Here is a 10510-nt window from a genome sequence, read left to right on the forward strand (position 1 = left end):
TTGCCCTATTAGGTCATTTTTAGTGATTAAATGTGGTATTTCCTCCATCTTAATGAAATAATTATTGTTGTTCAACTGAGTGATTTTATCTACTAAAAGGAATAATTGGCGTGGTGGCATGGTCACGGAGTCCTCAGAGAGTCATTGAATTTTAGAGCCAGAAAGGGCCTCACTGAAACCCTGTCTGGTGCTCTCTGAATACACAGAAGTCTCCATCAGAGGGTTAAAAAGCTGGTTTCTGGTGCCATCTGAGCCCGTAAATAGCTATGTAACCCTGGGCAAGCCATTCATATTTTCTTTGTCTCAGTTTATTGGTCCGTTTGAACAAGGGACTTCCAGTTTCATGAGACTTTAAGTTTACGATGCTGGCATCTGCTTATATGTATTTTTAAGCTAATTTTAATGTGTTCCAGCAGAATAAGCTTTCTATTTTTGATGGCGCATAGGGAAACTGGCTGTATTTTAGTTCTCTCTGTTATTGGGAAAAATGTTTTTTTTCCAATAGGCTGTACATATCCTGAAGGTGGGGTCTGGGGTTGATTATTTTGTGTCTCCCATGGTGCCTCAGACCTGATAGGTTCTACAAACAAGAACTGTAGCATTTCACTGTCACTGTTTCACTGTATTTGGGATAAAAGTATCCTGCTATGAAACACCATTGGGAAAAAAATCCTAACGTAATGTGTGCTTCTCATAAAGTGAATTTTAATTGTGTTGCCCAATGCCAACTTATTAATGCTTACCAGCACGCACACACACACACACATTCAGTTCATATATAGTTTTTGAAAACAAGTATTTGAGGTTTTCCACCACCCCATGCTATTGGACTGGTCCGTTCCATCATTGGTTTGTATTCGGGACAATAGTTCCCAAAGCTACTTCTTCAGCAACATGAATGTTGACTTGCCAGTTTAAAGGGATGATGTAAAGACAGCCACTCAGAATATTATGGACAGCCTACTTTATGATTTGGAGCCCACAAATGCCCACGATATGACAGACGTTTTAATTTCTCAAAGGAGGCATAACTAAACAAGTGTACAAACGGTGAACTTCAGATTCTCTGAATCTCAGCTGCAAGACGAATTGTGTCATGTTCTTGAGTTCCGTGCTCCCTGGAGCCTCTCATAAAGATCCAGCTGAGGTCCCCGCTCCAATCTTCTGATTTCTGTCATGCGGGTTCACCCAGGAGCATGTGGCAACATAAGGACACCATGATGCTGAAGCTTCACAACACGTGTGATTCATTTTCCTCCTGGAATGACTCAAGAAGAGATTTTTTAGAATTCAATCTGAGTCTCAGTAATTCAATTTGCAGAAAGGAGCAGGCAAAGCTTTAATTCTATCATAATTGGTTTCACGTGCGAACGTATTAATTGTTTCGCCAGGAACTATATTAGGTAAATAGAGTAGGGGGACATGGTGGATAAGGACAACAAAAGCAGCTCAGTGGCTGCTTCCCAGTGTAGACCCAGGAGAAGCTTTATGAAGGCAGACAGTTTGGGACAAAATCGATCACTGTTCTCCATGTTCGAACTTGAAAGAGCATCTACAGCCAGGGTTTCTGTTCTTAAGCAAGCACGAACTGGTTTTGCATGCTCTACCCACATACATCTTTATGAAAATGTAACCTTTTAACTCACTTTCTGAACTCCTCCACACGGAAGAAGTCAACTTTCTCCTGTTAGTAATTAAACCCACTGTTGTAATACTCAGATTGAGTTGCAATTGCTTTTCATGGGAGCTGCATGGCCGTCCTCTCTTTGCTTCAAACATTTGGTTCATGCTTTCCCCAACCACTGTTGAGTTGGGGAAATATCAGCACTATGAGCCTTGAACAGAGCGGTAGAAGATTTTCTGTGGCCACAGCAAGGTTGTCTGGGTTATGTAACCTCATCGTTGCCAATACAATGTATTACCAAGTCAAGGGACAGCTAGAGCTTGGCTAGTTTATGAATAGCATTGACCATTATTTCCTAAAGAAAAATCACCCAAGCCTTTCCTGAAACATTAGTACTGTGCGGTGAGATCGGCTAAAAAGGGAGCGTGTGTGTGGTGGCCAGGTGGGGGGGCAGGGGCCTGCGGTAATAATTCTGGTGAGCCTGCTTTTGACTGTGTTTCACACTGGCTTTATTCTTTCCTTTGGGCATGTTCCCAATCCCTTTGGCCTTTGTTTATTTTAAGGAAGCAGAAAGTCCGCGGATGGAATGAATGTGCTCTCTTTCGAAGTTTTACAACAGTGCTGCTTCGTTTTGTTGGTATTTGTTGGTAGGGATGAGAGCCCCTTTACAGTACAAAAACAAAAACCTGGTACGTTTTAAAAAACAAAGAACAAACACTAAGGGGAAACATCTAAACACATAGGCAGCCCCAGGTGAGTCTGACCTGACCCATTATGATCAGTTATCAGGAAGAAAGTAATTATTAAGGCAGGGAAGAGGACAGCCACCTCCACTCCACATCCTGATGGCAGCGAGGAGCCCCGGCCATCCTAAATACAGGTTATTTGACTTTCAGGAACACCTGGGTGAAGCACATTGCAAGATGTGCCCTTTCTCTTTGAGCAAACCATATGCTATCCAGGCCAAGGGCCCGCCATTGTTGGTGAGGCTTGTAGTGAAGGAGTGGGTGGACCCGCAGGAGGCAGCCCCTGGCTTTAGGTGTGAGAGAAAGATAGCCTTATCCCACTGTTGGCCTCCCTTGTCCTTGCAAAGGCTATAAATATGAGTCAAGGCCTGCACTGAATTTTTCACATAGATTATTTTTAATAACCTTAGACATAAAGTACTATTATTATTCTCGTGAGAAAATTGAGGCTCAGAGAGATAAAGTCAGTTACGTGATGAGATAGCAGAGTAAAATCCAGTCCCGTGGTTTTCTGACCAGAAGAGCCTGCTCTGATTCACAACATTTGACCATTGTTTATACCACTTGTAGTTGGTGTCTGAGCCTCTTATTTACCTCTAACTTCCTTATTCTTCCATCCCTCTGTTTCCCTGTTGCCTATTTCTAAACATTTCCACCCTGAGGGATGAGAAGTGGACGAAGGAAAGGAGCTAATTTCCTCCTTCCCGTTTGCGTACCTATTTGACTTTCCCACATACAACTTCATTTAAGTCTTAATCACCCCCAAGCAAGAATATTTCAATGTCAAGATCTGCCACAGGCTAAGGACTTTGTCCACAGCACTAAACTCGGAAGTGATTACCCACATTAATCAAGTTGCCCGAAGACTTAACTGTGTAGAAAACTTCAGGAGAAAAACACTCTATTTGCCCTCCGCCCCCACCTCTCTCAGCACACAATGGGTCTTCACAACGTGTCCTACTCAGTTTTTTCCCCTTGAAATCCAAAGGGATGCTTTAGTTTAGATGGAATATACAAGAAAGAGCATTTTCAAGATAATTCTTTAATATAGACATAGAAGTATGTGAAGTAAAAGGATGTCTCTAGCAATTTGATGATATGTTTCAAGAAACTTAACAGTATGTTTGATCATTTATGCACAGTCAACAACAAGCAGTTCTGCATCTAGAAATTTATCCTAAATCAATAATCATAGACATGTGTAAATATTCGGATGCCCAGTTATGTTCATCAGAGAACTGGATTACAATAGTGAGAACTTGGAATTAATCTAAGGTTCAATGAAAGAGGCTTGGTTAAGTAAATGATGACACTCCATACGTTATAATATTATGCAGTTGTAACTAGGGGTTCTATAAAGAATATGTAATGATTTGAATTAATGATCATGAAATATTAAGCAAATAAAAATATTTCAAGAAAGTTTTGTTCCATGTAGTATCTGCTAGCCACACATGGCCATTTAAATTTTAATTAGTTATAATTAAATAAAATTCAAACTCTAGTTCCTCAGTTGCATGAGACATATTTCAAGTACTTAATAGCTATCGGTTTGGACAGTGCAGATATAGAATATTTCCATCATTTGCAGAAAGCGTAAAATTCAAGGGCACTAATATAGAATAGAATTTTTTTCCCAGTGTATGTGTGTACATAAAAAACTTAGAAGAAATAGGCCAAATAATAATTTTGATAATCTTTGGTTGGTGGGAGGAGGTAAGAGGTAGGCAAACGTATTCTGTAAAGGGGTTGGACAGTAAATATTTGGACTTTGTGGGCCATGCAGTCAGTGTTGTAGGTACTCAGTTCTGCCACTATAGCATGAAAGCAACTGTTAACAGAGCAGAAGTGAATGGACATGACTCTGTTCCAGTAAACCTTTATATACAAAAACAGGTAGTAGACTGAATTTTGCCCACAGGCCATAACTGGCTGACTGCTGGACTAGGTGACTGGTGAGTTGTTTTTTTTCCATGCACATATTCATAAGTGAATTTAAAAAATAACTTGTGTATCTTCTAGGTTTTTTTTCATTAAAAAAATTTTTTAATGTTTAATTTTGAGAGAGAGAGACACACAGAGTGCTAGTGGAGGAGGAGAAGAGAGAGAGGGGAACACAGAATCTAAAGTAGACTCCAGGCTCTGAGCTGTCAAGCACAGAGTCTGACGCAAGTCTTGAATTCACAAAGCATGAAATCATGACCTGAGCCAAAGTCGAACTCCCAGCTGACTGAGACAACCAGGTGTCCCATATATCTTCTATTTAAAAAAAAAAAAAAAACCATTGCAGGGTACCTGGGTGGCTCAGTCAGTTAAGCATCTGACTTTGGCTCAGGTCATGATCTCGCAGTTTGTGAGTTTTAGCCTGCTTCGGGCTCTGTGCTGACAGCTCAGAGCCTGGATCCTGCTTCGGATTCTGTATCTCCCCGCTTCTCTGTGCCCCTCCCCTGCTTGTGCTCTATCTCTCTCTGTCTCTCAATAATAAATAAATGTTAAAAAATTTTTAAAAAATAAAAAGAAAAGAAAACCCATTGGGAAAATTATATATATGTGTGTAAGATAGATAGATAGATAGATAGATGTATCACATTTACGTGCCATATAGATATATACATACCTCTAGACCTGAAAGTCTGGCTGCAGATACAGGGAATTCTTTGTAAAGTAATCATAATTATTAAGTTATTAAAACTCTCCTATACCGATGATTCCATGTAACTCCTTCCCACTCCTGCCACCAAGTCTGTCATAGTGCTCCCACTCTCCATGTCCTACTACACAAAGAACACCTGCACTAATGCTCCACAATATGTTACTCATCTTAATTTATTAATTGCTCTTCTCTGTAGGACAGCACCTGGGTGTTTGCTTCTGGGCTCACCAAGAAGGAAATGTGCATCCTAGGAAATGGTCCCTTGGAGAAGGGAGCACCTGCCCAGTTTGCCTCACCCGTTGCCAGCAGAGTGTCCTACACAAGAGTGTTCTCAGGACACATTTCATGATGGTAAGGGTGGTGATGACCTTGCCAAGTGAAATAATGTCTAGCAAATACCCCAGTGAATCTGTAAATAAACAGAGAGCTCCAACGGGCACTTTTGGTCAGCACCTTTGGTGAACACTCTCCACAGCCTTCTCTTACTCAGAGGGGAACCAGACTGAGAGACCCCTGACCTCCAGCCCAGTCTGAAGCGTCACTGGCAAAAGGAGAGGTTCTCACTCATTTCTTGGTTTCCAAACTGTGCTTCTTGAGTCCCGGGAGAAGAATGAAAAGAACTGTGAATTTTAGGGTCCAGACCTTTACTCTGTTTCCACTTGTCCAGACACATCCACTCTACAAATGGGGTTTCTGAGTTCAATTTTGACCTAACAAAGGACTGTGCCACTGCCACTTTGCAGGGGGTAGAAAACACTGGCTAAATAGATGCCACAAACTGGTAGACCATGGACTCTAGTCCTGTTTGTTAGTTCCAAATGGTGTCATGAAATTTTGAAATTTATAATCAATGTTCAAAAATCATAAAATTCCACATTAAAAAAATGGGTCTCAAGCTCCTCTTAAAAAATCAGAAAGTCAGGCAACATTCACCTCACAATCCGTCCTGAAAACAATGAGCTGGTGCTGAGAAGCAGCTGCTCCCTTGAGACAGAAGGTGTCCTTTCTGTCACCCTGTCCCCGTCATGCTCTCTCGTATGACTCCTGGCCCTTTCCATTCACTAACATTACCTGCCTTAATCCTGTAGCCATTTGAGTTCAAGACCCTGAGCTAGATAATTGTTGAGGCCCTTGCCTGTGCCCATAGTCTATTGGATTTCCATTACATTTATGGCAATAGTACTAAAATTAAAGCTAAAATCCTGTCCGTATAGTCACCCTGAGTTTATGAACATCCTAGCCATGAGTGTTCTGCTCATGATAAGTGCTGGGGTCAAGAGCTTTTTCTTTTGACCAAAGGTGTATGAAGCCCCCAGCCAGGCAAACAAGTTTTTCTTCTAACAAGTGCCATGTCCAGCTATATGAGAATCACCAGAGTTGTTCTCCAAATCTTTTTGTTCCTTCTTCACTTCTGAGAACAGGGTAAGATTGTACTTTCTGATCCCCTTGCCATAGTCCTAGCCAGGAAGCTGTGAGCAAAAGTAACATGTGTCACTTCTGGACCTTAGCATTTCATAAGATCTGAAACCCTGGGCTCTCACTTCTTCTGGAACAGAAATCGGCAAAGTTCAAGATAGTATAGTGGCTGCACCACTGGCCACCTTGAAACTCATTCCCTAAGTAACTGGTGAACAGAGATCTTTACCAACTCATGGTAGACACCTACTGTGAACAAGAACTCAAGCAGTGTTGTTTTAGGCCTTGAGACTAGACGGTGTTTATTACTGCAACATAACCTGCTCTACGCCAACCACTGAGGGGTCCTAACTGCTGACTATTTTCCAGCCCCCAGTATCTACACTTCTCACTTCATTCCACAATATCCATCCACACCACTTCTTTCCGCGTAGTCCCTTCCGTTGAATCTAAGCATGAAGTCAGAATATTATGAAGCACCACCTGCTGCCATTCCCTCATCTCTTGGCATTGTTCTACACTTGATCTTTACTACCCTTTCCCCCCGTTATATAATAGATTGGAGGTCACGTGTGTTTCCTACTTTGAATAATTCATCTCCACAGAATCTCAGTATTTCGGTGAGAACATTTATTTCCTTCATTTTAATATTTTATCATTTTTGTCCTAAATGTATGACCTTAACTGGTTGCCATGCGTTTCATTTCTTCTTGCCTTAAATATTTTAGAAGTTTCAAAGTACAAACATTACTCATAGAAGGCGTAACAAAAAAATGCTCAGTTTTGGTTCTGTATTATTTAATTATAACTGGATGTCATTAAAATGATTATTTTTTTTCGCCTCTAATATCTTTCCATTCTGCTCATCTGTCTTAGAATATTTCAGTGCTTGGTATTTGCCCATAGTCCTCACAGCTGCAAGGTAGACTGTATGGCATTAAGACCTCCGGTTGTTTCCCTATGTTAGAATACCAAGGTTTTTTCCGGATTTAGTACTTTTGCTGGGGGCTCAGAAATCATGGTAGTAAAGCACAAAATTGAAACACTGAGGATAATGTTTCCTTCATCTGTTGCTACTGCAGAGGGTATGAGACTTAAGTCCTTTTCCCTGTAACAGCTTTATTGTAATATAAGTTGTATACAAAGAACTTCACATATTTAATGTGTACAATTTTATGAGCTTCGACATATGCTAACCCCTTTGATATTATCAGTATAATCACGGTGATTGTACCTGTTACCTCCCAGAGTGTCAGTGTGTCCCTTTTCTAGGTGCTGGGGAATAAGAATACTTCATGTGAGATTTACCCTCTTAAAAAATTTTAAGATGAATAATATCATATTGCTTACTATAGATGCTATGTCATACAACATATTCATTCATCTAACATAACTGAAACCTTACACCCTTTGAATAAGAACTCCCCAAAGCATTTTTTTTAAGTTTAATTTTTGAAATGTTTATTTATTTTTAAGAGACAGAGAGAGAAAGAGCACGAGCAGGGTAGGGACAGAGAGAGAGGGAGGCAAAGAATCTGAGGCAGGCTCTAGGCTCTGAGCTGACAACACAGAGCCCAACGCGAGGCTGAAGCCCACAAACCGTGAGATCATGACCTGAGCCAAAGTCAGACGCTTAACCAACTGAGCCACCCAGTCACCGCCCCCCCCCATGCATTTTTTAATGATAATAAGAACTCATACATATTTTATAGTCAATTATATGACAGGTGATAGTCTACAGGCTTTATGTTAACTATCACCACATCTCAGGGGGAGGCTCTATCACGTCCCCAATTCACCAATACAGAAACTGAAGGGGTAATTTATCAGCGATTCAGTTTACCCAACCTTCAAGCTGCAGGGAGGTAGCTGTCCTCGTTGACATACAGGTTGCACATAGTTAAAGAGGAGTGAGTTGTAGTAGAAAGAAAGCCTTACTAGTCTCCATGTTCATTAGTTTCTTTTTATTTTATTATACTGTGGAAAGACCATTTAGCATCAGATCTGTCCTCTTAACAATTTTTAAGTGTGCAACAGTATCACTGGCTATAGGTACAATACTATACAGCAGATGCCCAGAACTTACTCGTTTTACTTAATGGAAGCTTTGTGTCTATTGATTAGTAACTCCACACATCCCTTCTCCCCAGCCCCTGATGACCACCATGTCACTCTGATTCTATGAACTTTATACTCTTTTATGCACCTCATATAAGTGGAATCATGTAGTATTTGTCGTTCTGTGATTGACTTATTTAACTTAGCATAATGTCCTCAAGGTTCATCTATGTTGTTTGCCTAATGGCCTTGCAGAGATAGTACCCATCCCATATTCACTGCAGCCTTATTCACAGTAGTGAAAATGTGGAGACAACCCAAATATCCACAGACAGATGAATGGATAAAGAAAATGTGATGTATATATACAATGGAATACTATTCAGTCTTAAAAGACAGGGAATTTCCAGGCTGCCTGGGTGGCTCAGTCAGTTGAGCGTCTAGTTCTTGATTTCGGCTGAGGTCATGATCTCACAGTTTGTGGATTCGAGACCTGCATTGTCGGGTTCTGCACTGACAGCATAGAGCCTGCTTGGGATTTTCTCTCTCTCTCTGTCTCTCTCTCTCCCTCTGCCCCTCCCCTGTTCATGTGTTCGAGCTCTATTACTCTCTTTCCCAAAATAAATAAATATATTTTTTTAAAAAAAGCAAGGAACTTCCATGTTCATTAATTTCGTTGCATAAGAGTTGAATTTTATACTCTGTTAAGGTAAGTGTGGTGCGATAGGTCTGCCACTCTCTAGCTCAGTGTCAAATCTAAATGACTGCGGTAAATAAAAACCATCAGTCTCAACATCGTACTTCCTCCTGGTTGCTGCTTCTGCCTTTGCCCCCAAATTCAAACATGCCAGCTAGACACAAGCCCTAATCCCTTCAGGGTTTTCCCTAAAAAGTCTGGGCCCACTTGCACCAAGCATATGATGTGTTGAGTAACATGGGCCACAGGAGACGGTGCAGTGAGCATTGTGTCCCTTCTTGCCCCTTCACCAGCATCTCCTTCTCTCCCCTAGCACCTTCCAATCTGCTCATTCCCACCTCACCTCACCTCACCTCCCACCACAGGGAGCCTCCCGAGCAAATGTCCAGTCTTACCCAGTGAAATCTCCTCAAATATAGGATTCTCATGCCAGACGCAACAGAAAAACATCTCTCTGCATCATTATACTCAGTAACTGAATTTTTTTTTTAACTGAGTTATCATTGAACCTTGAGTGCTGAGGCAATACCTAAGAATTACATGTTTGCCCTTGGTACATTGAAAGAAGATCTCTACAATAGGGATTTTACTCAAACTGAATGTCTACTAATCTGAAGATAATGAAGTATCAAGTTTCAGTTGTGGTGAACTTTTATAGAAACTAAAAAGATTACCATACTAAAACCAATGAGGTTCTAAGGTCCAGACTACTGAAACGTCATACATTGGGCGTCAACAAGCGTTCTGAATTACAACACAATCAAACGGATTTTCCTCCCAACACACCACAGACATCTTTGATTGTTTAAGACTCCAACTTATGAGGCAAGAATCAGCAGTTAATTTCCTGACGCCAGAGAATAATTTCCTTATAAATTCCTTTATATTTCCTCTTCATTCCTTGACCTTGTAAATCTCCTATCTCCACTTCTTTATTCCAAGGCTGTTAGATTGTTTCCTTTTCCCGCCATTTCTAATGTCTGAGCCACAGCAGCTGCCTTCCCTGATTTCCGTCTGAGTCGCCATCAGAAGCCATTAATCTATAGGTTAAGTGCAATCTGCTCCTTTCCGGTGTTATGGCATAGTTGGAATCTGGCTATAGCTCTGTGTAGTACAATAAATGGATTGCAGCACGGCCATCCAGTCATTCTTGCTCTCCGCTGGCTGGTTCAAAAATTGGCAAGGCTGTACTGATTGAGGAGATTGAAGGCAATGAGCTGAATCGACTAGTTTTACTGCACTGTAGTGTGAGTCAAATGTCTAAACATGGCCTGCACCTTCTCTCCTTTCTTTATAGCCTTCCTTAACATCTGTAT

The 10510-nt window shown here is 41.0% G+C and overlaps 1 long non-coding RNA gene across 1 annotated transcript; it reads right to left on the reverse strand.

Annotated features, from left to right (window-relative positions):
* Positions 1-949: 949 nt before the first annotated feature.
* On the reverse strand, positions 950-5686 carry LOC122237661. The gene is made up of 3 exons (XR_006216257.1): positions 5588-5686; positions 4988-5025; positions 950-1258 (listed from the first exon to the last, which is right to left on the reverse strand). It is a non-coding gene; the product is annotated as an uncharacterized LOC122237661 (long non-coding RNA).
* Positions 5687-10510: the final 4824 nt, after the last annotated feature.

Source organism: Panthera tigris, chromosome B1 (genome assembly GCF_018350195.1).
Source record: "Panthera tigris isolate Pti1 chromosome B1, P.tigris_Pti1_mat1.1, whole genome shotgun sequence".
Classification (NCBI taxonomy): Eukaryota; Metazoa; Chordata; class Mammalia; order Carnivora; family Felidae; genus Panthera; species Panthera tigris.